At 38.0% G+C, this 12267-nt stretch overlaps 1 pseudogene; it reads right to left on the bottom strand.

Moving 5' to 3' along the window:
* Positions 1-10011: 10011 nt before the first annotated feature.
* Positions 10012-10813, bottom strand: LOC100769213 (annotated as a pseudogene).
* Positions 10814-12267: the final 1454 nt, after the last annotated feature.

Below are 12267 nucleotides of genomic sequence, written 5' to 3'. Positions count from 1 at the left end.
GAGACTTTTATTTTCCAGTTAATCCCAGAACAAGCAAGACTTATAAGCTAAATAACAACTGAAGTATGACAACGTGAACAGATTTTTTTTGTTGCTGTTCAAATTGATTACCACTGGCACACTGCGAGAAGCCACTGACTGTCAGAGGAATTCCTTAGTTTCAAGAGGTTAACTTGGGAAAACAGGCTGGAGTCAGTAGGCAAAAGGGCTAGGTCTATAGTTACCTGAATCTGGAATATAACAGTTTTACTAATATACTTTGACTTTTCCAAATGCAAATGATATGTCAATATCAATGTAATGAATGCCCTTTTGGTCCACAATTTTACAAGAGCTCTTGGGTTTTCTGCAAAGTCAAGCCACCCACAAGAAACCAACCTGTGGTATTGAAAGCTATAACTGGACACCAGGAGTTGTTACATTTAACATGGCTGAAATAACTGCCAGTATGTGACTAACTCAAGTTTTGTCTTCCTGAAAAATTTAGGCATATTCATTAAAATAATCTTTACTGGAGATCATTATGTAAAGCAAACAAATCTCAGAAACAAAAGACTCACTTGTTTTCTCTCATATGTGGGATATTCAAAAATACTTGTCATTTTAAAATAAGATTTATTATTTTAGTATTTAGAGGTATGAGTGTTTTGCCTGCATGTATGTCTATGTATGTCGTGTCCTCAGAGGCCAGAAGAGGGCATTGTCATACTTAACAAGTAAAAAGATAAGATACTAAGTTAATTTGGCCTTTCTGATAAATGACAGACATATACTAAATTGTGTTGGAAATACAGGTTGGGCATCTCTAATTTGAAAACCCCAAGTCCTCAGTGTCTTGAGGGCTGATATGATACTCCAAATAGAAAGTTCCACAGCAGAGCATTCTGTTACAAGTACAAATGTGGTGGTTTGAATGAGATGTGCCCCATAGTTGGGTGCACTTGAACACTGATCCCCAGTAGGTAGCTGTTTGGGCAGGATTAGGAGGTTGGCTTTACTGTAGGAAGTATGCTACTGGGGATGAGATTTGAGATTTGAGGTTTCCAAAGTTATGTGCCCTCTCCATGCTTCCTGTTTGTAGTCCAGATGTGAAGGCCTAGCTGCTGCACTAGCCACCTACCACCTGCTACCTCTGCTCTGCTATCATGAATTCTGACCCTCTGGAGACACAATCTCCAAACAAACTCTTTCTTCTGTTATTTGCCTTGGTTATAACATTTTATTCTGACAATGGGACAGTAACAAATACAATAAAATTATTAAATATATGAATAAAATAAATGATAGACATGCTTATTTTAAAGCCGATATAATCTGTAACTTACAACCTTATTCACAGTCTTAGACTTTTCTATCATACTATATCTTGTCCAAGTTCCTTTTCTCTCTCAAAATACGCTTTTATTTTTAATGAAAAGAATCTTACGAGGATGGAGCAATAGCTAAGTTGATAAATTGTCTCTATTCATTTCAGTACTATATCTTTTGATGTGAACATTTTCATTATTAATTCAACCCTTTAGATTCTGAACTTGAGGAAAGGTCTAATTAGGAATGATTTAGGGATAAATGAGCAGCCTTTAAAGAAGTGTAAGAATATGGAGATGGATTAGTGGTTAAAGTACTTTCCCAATAATGTGAAAACTGGAGTTCAGAACCCCAGGAACCACATAAATGCCAAGTTTTCAAGACACCCCACCTGTAATTCCAAGCTTTGAAGGCTGAGACTGTGGGTTTCTAGAGAAGCTGGCTAGGGAGACTATCTGTATAGAAAATTTCTGGGTTTGATTGAGAGATCCTGCCATAAAAAGAATAAGGAAGAGAAATTGAGGAAGATTCCTTGTATCAACTTTGCTCCCACTCCACCCAGGCACACTCCTATGTTGATGGGAACATGCATATACACACTTATTCACACCATACATATACACTTGAGAATGGAAAAAGAAAAACAAGTATAGGTAAAATCACCTGGCTTCAGGTACCTAATGAATGAGGTCACAGAATACTGAAAGAAACCCAAGACCCATATCTTCTGATTCCCAGAAAATAAGCTACACACGCATGGAACTGATAACTGTCACAATATATTGAAGGCTGACAATTCCTTTGCTGTTAGAGTTGATTCTATGATGTCAGTAATCTAAGACAGTTGGTTCTATGACAGTTGGTATGCCCCTTTCTCTGAATAACCTAAGTTGTCTTTTTGCATGCTGCCCAGAATTCCTTCATGGAAATACCATGTGGTGCATTTCCTGATATAGTGTTCCAGGCAGACCCAAAGGTTTAGAATTTTATTTTGCTGACATTTCATGTTTCACACTCTTGTCAGATACCTGTGTAGCATCTCTGTATTACTTGCAAACACACTTTCACACCCACACGCATACATATCATGATGTATCAATAATATTTCCAAAAATACCTCCTAGACATGTTTTTGGTTGCTTGCAAGGCACACCTCTCTTCATGCTAATATGAACAAAAATGAAAGTATGATCTTCCCAGAGTGACAGCAGAGTGATCCGAAACACACTTGGATACTGAATTTCATCTTGGGAATGTGGCAGACTGGTGCCCAGAGTCCACATTCTGTTGTTCTTGTGAAGTTTACTAGGCCTGTAGATACTTTAAGGGTGTGTTTATGGAGGATACATTATTTGAGATCATTATAGTTTTCTAACCCTGATGATCCCTGGGCTCTGCAACTCTTTGCTGGTTTCCTTTAGCCCTACTCATACCTCTGTGAATATTTTCTTCAAAGGAGAACTTTCTCTGGAAGATTGAATGACTACAAAGAAATGCCCTCCACATGCTGATGTTTATGCATAAAGAAACCCTATCTCTAGGGAAAAAATGAGAAGATGGAATAAAAAAAACAAGGGAGGAAAGGAAGGTGAGAAAGAAGGATAGAGACAAGGAGAGACAGAGGAAAGAAATTTGGCACATAAGGTCCAGGTAATTTCTGAAAATGCAATAAAAACATGAGGAGGGGTAATAATACTATTGGGGAAAAGGGGATGCATAGAAGATGAGTATAGAAAATGTCATAACTCATTAACCTTTAAAACAAAAATAAAAAAGAATGAAATGGAAGAAAGGAAGTGGGTAAGGGACTAAGGCAATGAAATATTTTAGTATTAAGGTGTTTAGGATGGCCATACATGGAGACCTGACCAAGTTGCTGGTATAAAAAAACCAAAAAATCCAAAACAAAAAACAAGCAAACAAAATCCAAGACAACAATGCATATCAGGAAAGTTCACAACAAAATTTCAGGGCATACACATAAGGAAAACCTGTGAACACAGATAAGTATCCCTTGGGTAGTAGAAGTGGTTACATACAAAGGACTAGCATTGGACAAGCATTAGATATCTCAAAATAGGTCTAAAATCTATCTCTCAGTCTATCTATCATCTATAATAACTCTCAAGTATCTAGCATCTATCTTTATGAGTTACTTAGAATTTTATACTCAAGTTACCAATGAAGAGTAAGGTCAGACAACCTGCTCTGGTTTTCCTTCTATGAAATCTTTCTTAAGTTTTTAATAGAGGGAATGTTTCATTAAGATGAGGAAAAAGGAAAATATAGGATCAGAGAAATAATTTCTCCATTGAAGGAGATGAGAAAAACATCGACAGGAAAACTGTTCTGTGAGCTTTGATAGCAGCCATTTGGTCATGACATTGTTACAGCATTAAATAGATCCTATCATCCAGAACTCTGGGACAAAAGTAGACCTGACAGAATACATAGGACTCCCTCTCTCTCTCTCTCTCTCTCTCTCTCTCTCTCTCTTTCTTTCTCCTTTGGATACTGCCACCTAGCTCCCAAATAAATACAAAAAGACCGATTTAATGGGGGATGTCTTTCTGCACATATTTTCTCTTATTGGTTGATGGATAAAACACTGGCCAATAGAGGCAGGAAGATAGGCAGGACGAGGAGATGAGGAGAATTCTGGGAAAGGAGAATTTGAGGAAATGCCATGTAGCTGCCAAAGGAATAACAGGTCTGTACCTTTCTCTGGTAAGCCAAGACAATATGGAAATACAAAAATTAATAGAAATGGGTTAATAATTAAGACAGAGCTAGCCAATAATAATCCCTAGCCATCAGTCAACAGGTTTATAATTAATATATCATCTCTGTGCTTATTTGAGGCTGAAGGGCAGCAGCACTTAACGGGACAAGAAAACTCCAGCAACACCTATTCTTATACATAAATGCCCACCTTAGCTTGGCTTGTTTCTAGCCATCTTTTTAAACTTAAATTATCCCATTTCTTTTTAACTATGTTTTGCCTTTGGGCTTTTACCTTTCTTTATTCTATAGATCTTTCTTTCCTTCTTACTCTGTGGCTAGCTGTATGTCTGGGTGACTGACTCCTTGTTTCCTCCTCTTCCCTCTTTTCTCACTCCTCACTTCCTTCCCTAGATTTCTTTTCTTATTTATTCTCTCTGCCCACCAGACCTTCCTAATTCTCTCTTCCTGTCTAGCTGTTGTCCGTTTATCTCTCTATTAGACCAATCAGGTGTTTTAAGTAGGTGAAGTAACACAACTTTACATCATTAAACAAAGATTCCACAGCATAAACATATGTAACACATCTGCAACTAATATTCCACAAAGTGATTTATGACTCAATGTGATACATTATTAAAAATAAAACAGGTGTATGTGTTAGTGTAGATAAAATATTTGTAAATGTGGCAGTTAAAAATGAGACTGCTGAGTAAACAAGAGTTTAACTTTTAAAGACCTTATGTGTCACTGTAAGAGTCTGTGGCTTAATGTGATCTGATTTCTATTTTGGAGATAATTATCCCAGTAAAATGAAGAGTACAACAGGAGGCTCAACAACTTAACTATGTTAACAATTAATTAATAGACATTTATGGTAAAAAGTGACAAGTATTAAGGCATAAATCAAAGTTATTGCAAGGAGGACCAAGTTAAAAGCAAAATATTTGAGAGGTGGAAGCAAGCAGAGGAGGATAACAGGCTCTGAAAAGAAGTGGCATAAGAAATTGTGTTAACCCTGTCTCTGTGGACCTTCAGAATTGCTCTTCTTTTCACATCCGATGATGGAATGTTCTGTGGTCATTCTCTGCTTCTCATTCCTCCTCTGGAAAGTGAGATTGTATGACATAGCAAAAGGATGACAGATCCTTTACAGACATCTTTAACAGAGTTTTCTAAGAAGTGAAACTTTTCCAACTCAAGCTTGTAACACCAGTTCTAATAGGTCCTAATAATAAAAGCCTGGAGTCAGATATAGGGTAAAATGCTGAGAGATCAGAGAGAAAGCCACCTTTACCTCACTAACTTCCCAGAGGAAAAGAGACACAGTTCCTGTTTCCTCCCTTCTCCATTCCTGTCTCTGACCAGCCATCTCACTTCCTGTCTGTCTGTACAGACCTCCAGACCTCTATGATTGTTAGTGGCAAGCTCCACCCTCTGATCTTCAGACAGGCTTTATTTGTTCAAGAAATAGCTCACCACACCAGCTAAACTTAACTGACCAAGATAACAAAGAGAACTGTACACATCACTACAAACAGACTTATCAGCCTGTATCCATGTTGTTTCCAACATTTATGGGGGATATTTGTTTTTATAAGGTTGCATCCAACTCATTTGCTATTTTCAGCATTCATTACTCTAATATACCATACATATATTGCTCAGGGTCAGGGGTATGGAAAAGAACATTATCAATTATTTTTATTTAGAAACAATCATTTTACATATGAATTCCCCTGTTCCCTATCCCTCCCATCCACCTATGCCCCTCACCAGGCCCCCAATCCACCCCACCTCCACCAGCTCCCCAGGGATGGTGAGGCCTTCCATGGGGGAATCATCAATGTCTGTCACATCATTTGGGGGAGGGCCTAGGCCCTCCTCCGGTATCTGGGCTGAAATAGTAACCCTCCATAGGGAATGGGCTCCCAAAGTCTATTTGTGCACTAAGGATAAATAATGGTTCCACTGTTAAAGGTCTCACAGACTGCCCAGGCCTCCTAACTGGCACCCACATTCAGAGGGCTTGGTTCGGTCCAATGCTGTTTCCCCAGCTTTACCACTGGGGTCCCTGTGCTCTCACTAGGTCAGGTTAGCTGTTTCTGGGGGTTTCTCCAGAACGGTCTTGACTCCTTTTCTCATCCCTCCTCCCTTTCTACAACTGGAGAGAGCATTATTTATGATTACTGCTATGTATCAACTTAAATTGTAAAAGTTAATTACACAGAGGACCAAGTCTGTAAGGCTGATTTTTACAATGCCCTCTTCAAAGCAGGTTAAACAAACAGGCAGAACACAAAGTAGACTAGCAATGTTAAGTGACCTTAAAGTGTATTACTAAATCTGACTGTGAGGTCCAGCAAATGTTACAGTCTCTTAGAATGTAAGAGATATTTTCAAAATAAGGCATTGCCACAGTGATGTGTTACTTGTGTGTCTCTGTGCACATGCACATGGAGGAGAGAGGTTAACGTTGAGTTTCTTCCTCAATTGATTGATCCATGCCTTAATTTTAAGACAGGTTCTTTTTTTCCATTCATTTATTTAGCTCATAAAGTCATGCACAATTAAGATACATAATACAGTATGTTCACAATGGCATGGCTAAATTAAACCAATTAACATGTTATATCACACATATTCATCATTTTTGTTTTGAGAACACTTAAAGTATACTATCTCACAACTTTTAAAATATAGCATATTGTTATCAACCATATTTATCATGCTCTCAGTAGACCTCAAGACATCACAGAGTCCATGCCTCTTGTCCAACTGCAGTTTTAAATCCTTAAACCAACCATTTCCCCATTGTTAAAAGACCCACATTGAAGCCTAATAGCCACAATTCTGCTCTCTGTTCCCATAAGTTCATCATTTCTAGGTTGCACATAAAATTGAAATTGTGTGACATTTGTCTTCCAGTATGTCACTTATTTTTTTTGGCAAGCATATAACTTTACTGTTTAATAAAGATGAAATCAAATTTGCATGCACAGGTGAGCACTCATTGAAACACCTTGGATTCATCACATATTTGAGTTTCAATTAGCATATATATATATATATTTATATTTATATAAAAAGACCAAAAATGGCAATATGTTATGTATCAATAGCAGCAACATCTTTTCCAGGTTATGCAGTCATTTGAACAAAATTGTAGAGACATCCAGCACACTCCATTTAAAAAAAACAAAAACAAAAACAAAACAAACAAACAACAACAAAAAAGTAAAAAACAAAATCCCAGAAAACAGCACAGCTCTGTTACTCTTGTGGTACTTGGCACCATTTTTTTTTAAATTAGCTTCTCAATCATCATCTGGGAGGAAACCCTTCTGAGCAACATCATTAAAAACAGCTCTGATAAAGCATTGTCAGTACTATGTATCATAAAGCAGGTCCACATATGAGTGAGTGCAAATCATGTTTGTCTTTTTGTGATTGGGTTACCTCTCTCAGAATGGTTTCTTTGAGTTCCATCCACTTTCCTGCAAATTTCAAGATTCCATTGTTTTTTTCTGCTGAGTAGTACTCCATTGTGTAAATGTACCACATTTTCTCTATCCATTCTTCGGTTGAGGGGCATCTAGGCTGCTTTCAGTTTCTGGCTATTACAAATATGGTGCTATGAACATGGTTGAACATGGTTCTTGTTACATGAATGTGCTTCTTTTGGGTATTTGCCTAGGAGTGGAATTGCTGGATCTTGTGGTAGACTCATTCCCATTTTCTTGAGGAGTCGCCATACTGATTTCCAAAGTGGCTGTACAAGTTGGCACTCCCACCAGCAGTGGAGGACTGTTCCTCTTTCTCCACATCCTCTCCAGCATAAACTGTCATTGGTATTTTTGATTTTAGCCATTTTGACAGGAGTAAGATGGTATCTCAGAGATGTTTTGATTTGCATTTCCCTGATGACTAAGGATGTTGAACACTCATGTGTCTTTCAGCCATTTTAGATTCCTCTATTGAGAATTGTCTATTTAGTTCTGTACCCCATTTTTTAATTGGATTGTTTGATGTTTTTGAGAAAAGCTTCTTGAGTTCTTTTTATATTTTGGAGATCAGCCCTCTGTCAGATGTGGGGTTGGTGAATATCTTTTCCCAGTCTGTGGGCTGTTGTTTTGTCTTGCTGACTATGTCCTTTGACTTACAGAAGCTTCTCACTTTCAGGAGGTCCCATTTATTAATTGTTGATCTCAGTGTCTGTGCTACTGGTGTTATGTTTAGGAAGCAGTCTCCTGTACTGATTAATTCAAGGATATTTCCAACTTTATCTTCTAGTAGGTTCAGTGTGGCTGAGTTTATGTTGAGGTCTTTGATCCATTTTGACTTAAGTTTTGTGCAGGGCAAAAGGCTTGGGTCTGTCTGTAGTCTTCTATATGTTTGCATCCAGTTATGCCAGCACCATTTGTTGAAGATGTTCTCTTTGTTCCAGCATATAAATTTGGATTGTTTGTCAAAAATCAGGTGTTCATAGGTGTGTGGGTTAACATCAGGGTTTTCAATTCTATTCCATTGGTCTACCTGTCTATTTTTGTGCCAATACCAAGCTGTTTTCAGGACTATAGCTCTTTAATAGAGTTTAAAGTTAGGGATGGTGATGCCTCCAGAAGTTCCTCGATTGTACAGGGTTGTTTTGGCTATCCTGGGTCTTTTGTTTCTCCATATAAAGTTGAGAAGTGTTTTTTCAAGGTCAGTGAAGAATTGAGTTGGCATTTTGATGGGGATTGCATTGAATCTGTAGATTGCTTTTGGTAAGATTGCCATTTTTACTATGTTGATCCTGCCTATCCACGAGCATGGGAGATCTTTCCATTTTCTGTTATCTTCCTTAATTTCTTTCTTTAGAGACTCAAAATACTTATGGTACAGGTCTTTCACTTTTTTGGTTAGTGTTACTCCAAGGTATTTTATGTTGTTTGTGGCAGTTGTAAAGGGTGATGCTTCTCTGATTTCTTTCTCCACCAATGTGTCATCTGTATATAGTAGGGCTACTGATTTTTTTGAGTTAATCTTGTATCCTGCCACTTTGCTGAAGGTGTTTATCAGCTGTAGGAGTTCCCTTGTTGAGTTTTCCTGGTCACTTATGTAGACTATCATATCATCTGCAAATAGTGAGAGTTTGACTTCTTCCTTTCTGATTTGTATTCCCTTAATCTCCTTTTGTTGTCTTATTGCTCTAGCTAGAACTTCAAGAACAATATTGAAGAGGTATGGAGAGAGTGGAGAGAGCAGCCTTGCCTTGGTCCTGATTTTAGAGGAATTGCATTGAGTTTCTCACCATTTAATTTGATGTTGGCTGTTGGCTTGCTGTATATTGATTTTATTATGTTGAGGTATGTTCCTGTTATCCCTGATTTCTCCAGGACCTTTATCATGAAGGAGTGTTGGATTTTGTCAAAGTCTTTTTTGGCATCTAGTGATATGATCATGTGATTTTTTTTCCTTAGTCTGTTTATATGGTGGATTTCATTGATGGATTTTCGTATGTTGAACCATCCTTGCATCCCTGGGAGGAAGCCTACTTGATCAGGATGGATGATTTCTCTGATGTGTTCTTGAATCCCATTTGCCAATATTTTATTGAGAATTTTTTGCATCAATGTTCATGAGGGATATTGGTCTGTAGTTCTCTTTCTTAGTTGTATCTTTGTGTGGCTTGGGTATCAAGATTATTGTGGCCTCATAAAAAGAGTTTGGTAATGACCCTTCTGCTTCTATTGTGTGGAATACTTTGAGGAGAATTGGTATTTGTTGTACTTTGAATTTCTGGTAGAATTCTGCAGTGAAGCTATCTGGCCCTGGGCTTTTTTGGTTGGGAGACTTCTAATGACTGCTTCAATTTCATTAGAGGTTATAGGTCTATTTAAATTGCTTATCTGTTCTTTTTTTAAAAATTTTTGTCATGCTGTTTAATTGAGCACAGTTGCCTAGAAAGGCAAGAGTACAGACATTTCTCCAGCATCCTAGAGACCATTTCACCCACTGCTCTGTTTGGCTGCTAGCCTCTTATCTCTCTCTTCAGCAGTGGTGAGGCGGATTCCTTTTCCTCGGGGTAGAGAAATCCATGGTTTGTTGCCCTTGCAAATAACAAAAATGTTGGAAAGCCGGGTGGCAAAGCTGTTGCCATTGGCATCTTTCACATGAACCACATCAAAAGAGCCAGGATGTCTCTCTCTGTTAGTGATCACACCAATTCTGGAAGTAAGCACCTCCAGTCACCATACACAGGTTAGCGGCGTCAAACTTGATGAAGTCAATTATTTTGCCTGTCTCCAAATCAATCTGAATGGTGTCATTCACCTTGATGAGGGGATCAGGGTATTGAATAGTTCGAGCATCATGGGTCATCAGATGTAGGATTCCTTTTGTGCCCACAAAGATCTTTCTCACTTTGCACAACTTGTACTTGGCCTCCTCAGGTGTAATACGATGAACAGCAAAGCGACCCTTGGTGTCATAGATCAGGCCAAAATTCTCTCCAGTCTTGTCAATGCTGATGACATTCATAAATCCAGCAGGGTAGGTTATATCAGTCCTGACTTTGCCATCAATCTTAATAAAGCGCTGCATGCAAATCTTTTTTACTTCATCTCCAGTTAAGGCATACTTAATACTTCCTTAGGAAAATAATCAGAGGCAGACATTCCCTCAGCTTGTGAGGGCCAGTGGATGGACGAGGAGCAAAACACACCGGTCAATTTATCCAGCATCCAATGTTTTGGAGCGGCTAGGCTACATGCTTCAGATGTTTCTTGAGACCACGAGCCATGGCTTGGAAAGAGTATCTGTTCTTGATTTAATTTTGGTAAGTGAAATCTGTCCAGAAAATTGTCCATTTCCTTTAGATTTTCAAATTTTGAGGAATATAGGTTTTCAAAGTATGACCTGATGATTCTCTGGATTTCCTCTGTGTCTGTTGTTATGTCCCCTTTTCATTGCTGATTTTATTAATTTGCATGTTAACTCTTTGTTGTTTGTTAAGATTGGGTATTGGTTTGTCTATCTTGTTGATTTTCTCAAAGAACCAACTTTTTGTTAGATTGATTTTTTGTATTGTTCTCCTAGTTTCCATTTTATTGATTTCAGCCCTCAATTTGATTATTTCCTGGTGTCTGCTCCTCCGGGATGTATTGGCTTCTTTGTGTTCTAAAGCTTTCAGTTGTGCTGTTAATTCTCTAGTGTGATTATTCTCCTGTTTCTTCATGTGGGCATTTTGCGCTATGAACTTTCCTCTTAGCACTGCTTTCAAAGTATCCCATAGGTTTGGGTATGTTGTGTCCACATTCTCATTGAATTCTAGGAAATCTTTAATTTCTTTTTTTATTTCTTCCTGGACCCATGAGTTGTGCAATTGGGTGTTACTTAATTTCCATGAGTTTGTAGGTTTTCTGTAGTTCGTGTTGTTGTTGAATTCTAATTTTAAAGCATGGTGGTCTGATAAGACACAGGGGGTTATTTCAATTTTTTTGTACCTGTTGAGGTTTGCTATGTTGCCAAGTATGTGGTCAATTTTAGAGAAGGTTCCATGTGGTACTGAGAAGAAGGTAAATTGTTTTGTATTTGGGTGGAATATTCTATAGATATCTGTTAAGTCCAATTGCGCCATAACTTCTATTAGTTCTTTTGTTTCTTTGTTAAGTTTCTGTCTCGTGTTTCTGTCCAGTGGTGAGAGTGGGGTCTTGAAATCACCCACTATAAGTGTGTATGGTTTTATGTGTGTGCGGTTTTATGTGTGATTTGAGTTTTAGTAATGTTTCTTTTACACATGTGGATGCCTTTGTACTTGGGGAGTAAATGTTCAGAATTGGGAGTTCATCCTGATGGATTTCTCCTGTGATGAGTAGGAAGTGACCTTCTTCATCTCTTTGACTGCTTTTAGTTTAAACTCCAATTTATTGGATATTAGGATTGCTACTCCTGCCTGTTTCTTGGGTCCATTTGATTGGAAGATCTTTTCCCAACATTTAATTCTTAGGTACCATGTGTCTTTGAGGTTGAGGTGAGTTTCTTGTATGCAGCAGAAGGAAGGATTCTGTCTTCTTATCCATTCTGCTAATCTGTGTCTTTTTATAGGGGAGTTGATACCATTAATGTTGATGAATATTAATGGCCATTGATTATTGTTCATTCTTGTTTGTTTTTGATTCGGTGATGGTGGTGAGATTATATGTGGGATTCTGTTCCTTTTTCCTTTTGGCTGTTGGTAAGTTGGGATTATCTATT

This window comes from Cricetulus griseus, chromosome 2 (assembly GCF_003668045.3).
Source record: "Cricetulus griseus strain 17A/GY chromosome 2, alternate assembly CriGri-PICRH-1.0, whole genome shotgun sequence".
NCBI classification, from domain to species: domain Eukaryota; kingdom Metazoa; phylum Chordata; class Mammalia; order Rodentia; family Cricetidae; genus Cricetulus; species Cricetulus griseus.
This window is presented reverse-complemented; position numbering and strand designations above follow the sequence as displayed.